The sequence below is a fragment of the Mus musculus genome, chromosome 3, assembly GCF_000001635.26.
Source record: "Mus musculus strain C57BL/6J chromosome 3, GRCm38.p6 C57BL/6J".
Classification (NCBI taxonomy): domain Eukaryota; kingdom Metazoa; phylum Chordata; class Mammalia; order Rodentia; family Muridae; genus Mus; species Mus musculus.
The window spans coordinates 19,761,572-19,770,613 of NC_000069.6; the positions used below are offsets into that span (position 1 = coordinate 19,761,572).

At 37.7% G+C, this 9,042-nt stretch overlaps 1 pseudogene; it reads left to right on the forward strand.

Moving 5' to 3' along the window:
- The first annotated feature begins 7,263 nt into the window (after positions 1-7,263).
- Gm7442 lies at positions 7,264-7,763 on the forward strand (annotated as a pseudogene).
- The last annotated feature ends 1,279 nt before the right edge of the window (positions 7,764-9,042 follow it).

Sequence of the window (9,042 nt, forward strand, 5' to 3'; positions counted from 1 at the left end):
AGAGTGTAAAGCTACATGCTAAAGATAGCAACAACATGGGGTGAGAATCCACTATTGATTTAGGAGTTCTTGGGTTAATCACATAAACACAGTGATATAAGTCTAAGAAGAGGGAAAATTGGTTTCTCACTCAGAGAAGCAGAGTGAGTCGTGTGGTGGCTCCAGTGTGTGAGAAAACTTAGACAAAGGAACACATGGGCAGGCCCAGTTCACAGGCACTGAGATCCTCTACTGTGAAAAAAGGACAGGATTTACTGGAGGAAGGCAGAGAGAGGGTGCTGGCCTCCAACAACCAGATAAAAGATAGAGCTAAATGAGATTTAATTGTTTTAAGGATAGAAGAGAGATTGAATGAAAAAATACTTTAGGGAAGATTTAAAAGGGTCTTATAGGATATGCTCAAATTCTTTGAAAGTGAGCTACAAGGGAATTCTGGGATCAATATTTCTGACATGATAGATTAGAAGCCTAAGAATAGGCTTATACAATAAGCAGGGGATAGGGTGCCTAGCCTATCTCAGACAGTAGGAATTTAGGCCTTGAGAATTAAATAGAGAGAGAGCCTGGAAATAGGATCATACAATAAGTAGATAGAGATATTAAATAATTTAGACCTTGATCTCATAAAGGTCCAGGCAGGGAACAGTAGGAGCACTGTCTCTCAACAGATTATAGTTGTTTAGATTGCTTTATTTGCTTGAAATTGTTTTAATTATTCAAAATGAGTGTGATTTTGAGTTTGGTATTATATTAAAATTCCTCTGGGAGAGAGATCAAGTTAAATGTTTAATTATTTCCAGTTATCGGACCAAGGGCATGCTACTTTGGGAGAAAGGCTCTGCATTTGTTTTGACAGGAAAGGAGAAAAGGCTCTGGATCCCTTCCAAAGTGATACGGATCAGATACGACAGAGGGGGACGCCCTGAAGAACTAGATTGTGTAGCCATAATCTTAACTGGTAGAAAATTTTATAATTGATACAAAGTTAATTTATAATTTCTTATATTGGTACAGAATTTTTTTGGATACAAATTTAAGGTTTTCATTGGTATGAATTTCTTATATTGACACAAAATTTGGGATTAATATTGTTACTCTTAGATATACATTGTGCCTATGCAAATCATTTACGTCTACAGAGCTTAGAACCAGTCCTAATATTTGTTACTGCAAATTGTTTTTAAATCATTAAGCAATACAAGTTAAGGGCCAGATAGCAAACTCATAGTTATGTTAGATTATTATTTAATAACAAAAGCTGTTTTCAATATATTTCAATTAGAAATAGCTATGAGTAGTCAAGGTTTAACAGTTTATATATGTATATATATATATACATATATATATACACACACACATATGTGTGTGTGTGTGTGTGTGTATACAGAGAGAGAGAGATACAGACAGACAGACAGACACAGACACAGACACAAAGATACAGATGATACAGATACAGATATAGATAGTCTTCAAAAACACTATAAAGTCACAGAACGTGACATTTAATGTTATTAAATCTTTTGACAATGAGACATATCTGGTCCAGACAACACTTCCTTCTTGGTTCAAAGAAGATATTGAGCATCTTCACCTTCAGGTGAGGTTGCTTATCATGGCAAGATAGACATTAGGCAGAAATTGTCTATTTCATCTGCAGACAAAAGGACACATTATGCAGAATAGTTGACTATTGTCTCTGCTGAGATAGAGTAAACAGTCCTTAATAATCCTGCTTTACAAAAGTCTGTCAGATGATTCTGGGCCAGAAGGCTGAAGACTGATGCTGTAACGTTTTGGGGAATCGGGGGTTGTACAGGTAGTCAACTGTCTGCAAGTAAGTTTGAGAAGCTGTGTTTGGTGCTTCCTATATACCCAGGTAATATTTACATCTTTCTCAGATTTCTGATGGGATTGAAGACTAGTTTTAGTCTCATAATCAAACTCAAGTTGTTTAACATTGAGAGAGAGGTTATAGAGTGGAAGACATGATTTTTAGATGGTGTTAAAGGGCTAAAATCTAAATATGATCTAGGGAAAGAATCATAATTCTTTCAGTTAGGAATGATGGCAGAGTACTTCATCTAACAAATATGATGGACTGGATGTTATTTGTATATCATTCTGTACAACTTATATGCTTGTTATGGTTTTGTTCAATTTATGTCTGAGAGAAGGTTTTTTTATTATTTTTATTTTTTATTGGACAGAAAAGGTGAGGTGTAACAGGTAGTGCTGATGGTAAGGTCCTGTTCCCCAATTGGTTCTTGATCTGTCAGTAATGAAAGCCATAGGTCAATTGCTAGGTTAAGGTACAGACAGGACTTCTGGGTCCAGGGAGATGCAAGGAAGGAGTATGGAGTTTGCCATGCTTTGGAGAGAGGAGAACTGGGCAACCATGTGAGATCTCAAAATGGAGTGGCTAGGCCGGGTGGTCAGGGGAGTTTAGTAAGTGGAGTTTAGAGCAAGTAGGAGAGATGGTGATAAGAAATTGGTAAGGGCATGCTTTTCCAGGTGGGAGATAGTAGCATCCAGTCATTGTGCCAAGAAGGCAAGTTAAAATTGAATAACTGTGTGGCTGTGTCTTTTATTTCAGATTCAGTGGAAACCAGGAGGGGGTTCATAGTGCAGTCACCTTCCAGAACTAAAGGTAGAATGTAAAACTACACGAAGTACTGTTTTATTAACAATCTACTCACTAAATATGAGTCACAAGCTAGTACAGGCACATCTGATTTAAACCTTTACTTTCCCTTCGGTGTTTGCTTTGAGTATAGTTTGCAGTTCTTTTTGTCTTTTTGTCTAGGTTCTTGAGATGGAATTTAAACTGCTGAGTTAAGACAACATTTTTCTTGCATGTGCTCTTAAAGCTAAAAAGATGTTCCTCTTGGCCTTGCTTTTGCTGTGTCCAACTAATTTTTATCTCGTATATTCTTCTCATCCTATCCTTTATTTCTCTTTTTTACTTTAATATTTCTAATGTGTGATGTTAGTTCCCCGTGTTTGACTATTTTGATGATGCCTTATTGAAATTTCTAGATTAGCCTATTGTGGTCAGAGAAAAAGCACTAAAATGACATCTACTCTTTTAAACTATGAGGTTTGTTTTATGAACTAAAACAAGGTTCAAGAGGCACCTGGGAGGATATGTATACTGGTGTGATTGGGGATACTTGTAAATGTCAAGTTGTTTCTACCTGCTGATCATGTTGCTACGTTATTTTATAGGCTTGATAATTTTATTTATTTTCTATCAACCCTTATAGAGGATCTTTATATTTATTGAATTTTATTTTCTCCTTGAAGTTTCTGCTTCACACATTCTACAGGTCTAGTGCAGACCTTCGGAGTGATTATATCTTATTGATATAATTTTGTCATTGTATAATGTCTCTTCACATTGTATTGTGTCTGTGCTTTCTTAGCTCTGAAGTCACATTATGTGCCTCTAACATAGCCACTCCTGGTTTATTTTGATTGTTTGCATGCTGTCTTTTTGCATCCATTTCTCTTCAATGCTTTTACTTTGTTCTGCTTTGAGTGACCAATTTCCTAGTTGGTCTTTTTAAGCTACCCATGCCTAAACTAATTACTGATGAGTTATGACTAAATCTGGCCATTTCAGTTTTTAATCATTTATATTAGTTCCTAATTTCATCCCCTGCTTCCTATTGATTATCTCACTTTTTTTTTTAGAATTCCATTGAGATTTATCTATATTGTTTTGCATATATCTCTTTGTATGGGTTTTAGTGAATGCTTTAGTTATTGTAAGCTGTGTATGTAACTTCCACCTTAACTCACTGCATGGAATCAGAAAGGTACCCTCATTACCAATGAGCTTTGGTAAAAGTCCTGACTCTCTATCCAAGTTTCTGTGAAACGTATGTGGCAATGTTTCTTGGTAGGCTCTGGTGAGAATGGACTGGTTGGCACTGAATAAAGTGGGCCATAGTTATCATATGGTGTTTGGTAAAATAGTTTTTCTCAAAGTTCTCTGTTGCTATGTGGCATCATTTTTAGTTCTTTGGCTATATAACCGATTTATGTTGAGGTATTCTTGTTGGTGCTTATTGGCTGTTGGTGTTTTCTGATATGGCATCTTTAGACGCTTCAAATCTGGGACTCGTCAGGCAAGAAGAAATTCCAAAGGACCTTTCATGCTGCCCATCCTTAGGTACTATGTTTCTGCATGCTTTGCTTCTCCTTTGAACTGTTCAGAATTCTTGGTTGTTTTAGTTACATTATCTAGGGATGGGATCTTATTGTTGCTGCATTGGCAGACATTATAGGAGAAGGGATGTCTTCTAGCTTCTCAAAAGCAGAAGTACTTCTTTGTTAGCTCTTTAATTAGCTGGGTGGTGGTGGCCCACACCTTTGATCCCAACACTCATGAGGCAGAAGCAGGCAAATCTCTGAGTTTGAGACCAGCTTGGTCTACAAAGTGAGTTTCAGACAGCCAGGGTTACACAGAGAAGCCCTGTCTCAAAAAATACATTCATATCTACACACACACACACACACACACACACACACACACACACACACACACACACATATCACTGGCCCAGGGATTTTTGAGACAGTTCCATAGCTGCTACATAGCTGCTAGTGATTATACTGTCAGGTAAATAATACACTAGTCATCATACACAAAAACAATCTTAAGTTTAATCTACATTATTCTTATATATACAACAGAAAATTGCTGTTTTTACAGCAAGCATATGAAGTGAAAATTTCTGGTTTCTTTGGAGGCTCAATTGTGTCATGTGATGTTTTTCTAGAACCTGTTTTGTTAGAGGATGTTTGCTGATGTAAACACGTGAAAGAATATTTTGCTGAAGACAGACACGGTATTTTCCTGGAAGCTGTCTTGTGAGAGGGCATATGATGTCTTGCTGGGGCTGATGCTTGAGAGGGCACGTGATGTTTCGAAAGAATAACAGTATAACCCCCACAGACAGTGAGAGGACACTCATTGGTTTGCCTTGCAACACTTCGCTGATGATGTTCTTGCTTTGGTATGCTTTCGAATGCTTTGCTAGTTTTCATTGATCTTCTATTGTTAAGCCCTCATAGAGAGAAATATGCCAGAGAACTTCTCGTGGTGGTATGCCAGCTGCTTCTTGTCACTTTTGTGGCTGAGCCTTGTGTTTTCATCAGGATTGTGCTGCTGCTGGTACTTTTTCATATATGATGTTTTCTACTGGACTGCACTGCTGGTATCCTAAACATTGGAATCACCCCAAAGAACTGCTCCTAAAGAGGTCCCCACCCCCATTTCCTATTAACTTCTCTTTCATCCTACCTCTGGTAGGTGGGCTAGAAGGGAGATTGAAATTCTTAAGAACTCTTATTAAAGTAGGTTTTAGGTTTTGAAAAATTTACACCTACAAGCATGTCTCTAGCTGCATATGTAGCAGAGGATAACCTAGTCGATCATCAGTGGGAAGAGAGACTCTTGGTCCTGTAAAGGTTCTATGCCCCAGTATAGGGGAATACCAGGGCCAGGAAGTAGGAGTGGGTGGGTTGTGGACCAGGGGGAGGGGGAGAGGATAGGGGGATTTTTGGAAGGGAAACTAGGAAAGGAGGTAACATTTGAAATGTAAATAAAGAAAAATATCTAATAAAAAATGCAAAAAGAAAAACAAGTCAGAGTTTTCTGGAAATAAGATGTGTTGATCCCCTAGGCATTGATCGATTCTGTATTACTTCAGATCTTCAAACAAAAGCTAGACAACTGGTTATTAGAGGTGTTGTAAAGAAAGCATGTGTGTTTTCTAGACCACTGTGCTAAATAGCATCCCAGATGCCTTTAAATTTTGAAATTTAATGATATTAAAATAAAGTCAGCACCATGTAACTGAGATAGCTTTATAGGTTCAATAACAAAAGGTAATACATCTAAGAGACCCAATAATAATAATAATAATAGTAATAATAGATTTCTCATAATATGGAATGGTTGGCTTTAAAAATGAAATCTTGTTGAGTTATAATTCTGAATGAATGTTTCTGACATTACATTTGTACCAACTTGCAAATACATGTTTCTATATGTGACAGGTTACAAGAAAATCAGGTCCCAGATTAAATTCTACCACAAATGTAGGCATTTATTAACAGCTATCACAGGCAACCTGCTTTCTTAGTTGATGATAGCCCAGGCTCTTTTTAGTTTCTTTGTCTACATTTTTCAATAATAATAATAATAATAATAATAATAATAATAATAATAATAATAGGATTCTAAGTAAAAACATAAATTCTCATGTTAAAATTCTCTGTCAGTATCAAATGACCAGAGCCTCTCATAACATGTTCAAACCTTAAACACCAACCCTTCGTGTGAAGGGGGATGTTTCCCTAGTTTCCTGTATCTTTCATGTCAAATGGAGAGTGTCTTAAATTATTGTTCTACTGCTGTGAAGGAACACCATGACTACAGCAACTCTTATAAAGGTAAACAATGGTGCTTGCTTATGGTTTCAGAAGTTTAGTCCGTTATCATCATGGGAGGGAGCATGGCAGCATTCAGGAAGATATGGTGCTGGAAAAGGAGCTGAAAAGTCTACATCCTGATCTGCAGGCAGCAGAAAAAGAAAGACTGACTGGACCTGGCATGGGATTTTGAAACCTTAAAGCCCACCAGCAGTGACATATTTCCTCCAACAAGGCCACATCTCCCACTGATTTCAAATAGTGCCACTCTCTGGTGATTAAGCATTCAAATATATGAGCCTATGGGTGCCATTCTTATTCAAACCATCAGAGAAAGTATCTCTACAATATTACTGAGTAACTCATCAATTTACCTGAAACACCAGCCTCTTAAAAAAAAAAAAAAAAAAAAAAAAAAAAAAGCTATTTCTAAAAGCCATTGTACAAAATGAAAAACCAAATCCCCTTATTTAAAATCTGGGGGGAAAAAAGTACTATATATGATAACTAACACAATCTGGCTGGTCCACAAGATCTGTTTGAGAAAGAATGTGTGTGTGTGTGTGTGTGTGTGTGTGTGTGTGTGTGTGTGTTTACAATTAAAAACAACATATTAACTGAGTACACAGTTCTGTTGGAAGATGGTTTGTGCACTGCATATTCAGATGCTGATTTCGATGCCCAGGCATCTAATTACAGTCTGGATACTGGCATGTTCAAGCATCTCTGGTTGGATGCTATGTAAGAATTGTCTTGTATCGCGGCGTGCTGACCGCTGCCAGGCGGCTGCTGCGGCCCGGCATACGCCCCAGTCAAGTGAAGATGGTGGGCACCATCGCTGTAGGAATGTGCGGTGCCCTCTCATCGGGTACTGCATCTACTTCGACCGCAAAAGGCGGAGTGACCCCAACTTCAAGAACAGGCTTCGAGAACGAAGAAACAGAAGCTTGCTAAGGAGAGAGCTGGACTTTCCAAGTTACCTGATTTAAAAGATGCTGAAGCAGTTCAGAAATTCTTCCTTGAAGAGACACAGCTTGGTGAAGGGTTATTAGCACAAGGTAACTACGAGAAGGGTGTGGACCACCTGACAAATGCCACTGCTGTGTGTGGACAGCCTCAGCAGCTTCCGCCAGTGTTACAGCAGACTCTTCCACCACCAGTATTGCAGATGCTTCTGACCAAACTTCCAACCATTAGTCAGAGAATTGTAAGTGCTCAGGGCTTGGCTGACGATGATGTGGAATGAGCCAGATACCAACAAAATAAAATCTCAGTAAAATAATTTAACAGTTAGCTTGGAAGCTGGTCAGCTCTGGGGGAATAAGAGCAAATTGTGCTGTAATGAACTGTCCCACACTGACATCTGCTAAAGTGAATATGAACTTTGGTAGATCCGTTGTCTGTTCTATTTATTTTTGATAGAGCTTTTCATTTTATAAATACACTGAGTTAACCAAAATATCACGGATTTCTGTTTGTTCTTAAGACATGGAATTCAAATGTAAATACAGTAGAGTATTACTTAGGTAGAAACTCGTGGTGATTTTAAAAGATTGGAAAATAATCTGAAGAAGAGTTGAATAATGTGCATTCTAAAGACTAGAACATTTTATTGTATGTTGTAAAATTAGGTAAAAACTTGTGTTTGTGAAAACTGAGCATTAAAACTTCACAGAGACCAATTCTCATTTTCTTTAAAAAAAAAAAAAAGTTGTCTTCTATCACCTCTGATTAGTTAATAAAAGAGCTAATCAATCAATTACTTGGGTAGAACAGAATAGAGTGGGACTTTTAATCCCAATGCAGGGGTTAGGGGGAACAAAGAGAGGAAAAGAGGAGTAGTAGGGAGACCATAGGTAGGAAACAGGATGATTCCCCATGAAGTCTTTATAAGAGAACAGACCTGAGAACACATATGGACCCGAGTAAGCTAGGGCAAGGCCAGATGGCAAATAACGGAACACCTTGCTGAATAGGATGTTGCCTAGTTGGGTTAGAAAAGATCAGAAACTGCTCTGCTATTACTGCTTACAGTTTGCTCATACAAATACTAAGTCACTGTGTATTTGGGACCTAAAATGTACTGGAGTCGAGGGGAGAAACACCCGATAATTATTTGGGAGCAAAAGGGGCATAAGAAAAACTCCCCCAGAATTATATTTACACGGTCCCATTTTGATAAAGAGATGAAGTTGTTTCTTCTGTCTGGAGCATGTCAATTCCCAGATGTTGTTCCATGGCTCAGTCCCTCCAGTCAGTCCAGTGAAGTGTCACTTTCTCTAAGGAGCTTTACGTTAGCAACCAATCTAAAAATGTATCCTAAACATAGTTTTCCTCACTTGATCTTTATAGCATCTATCACTGTGTAAGGCATGTGTTAATATTTTCCTCTCAAAAATATAAACTCAATTGAGTCGATTCTCTCAAAGACTAGAAGCATGCTCATACTGACAGCAATTTAATAAATGGTCAAATAGCACAATATCAATGCATAAGACATACAGATGTAGTCAAATGAATCATTTCCCCTTAAACCTGCTGGATTTCAACATAAGTTTGTATCATGAGTTCAATTGTTTGGAGAAACTTAATATGTTGATG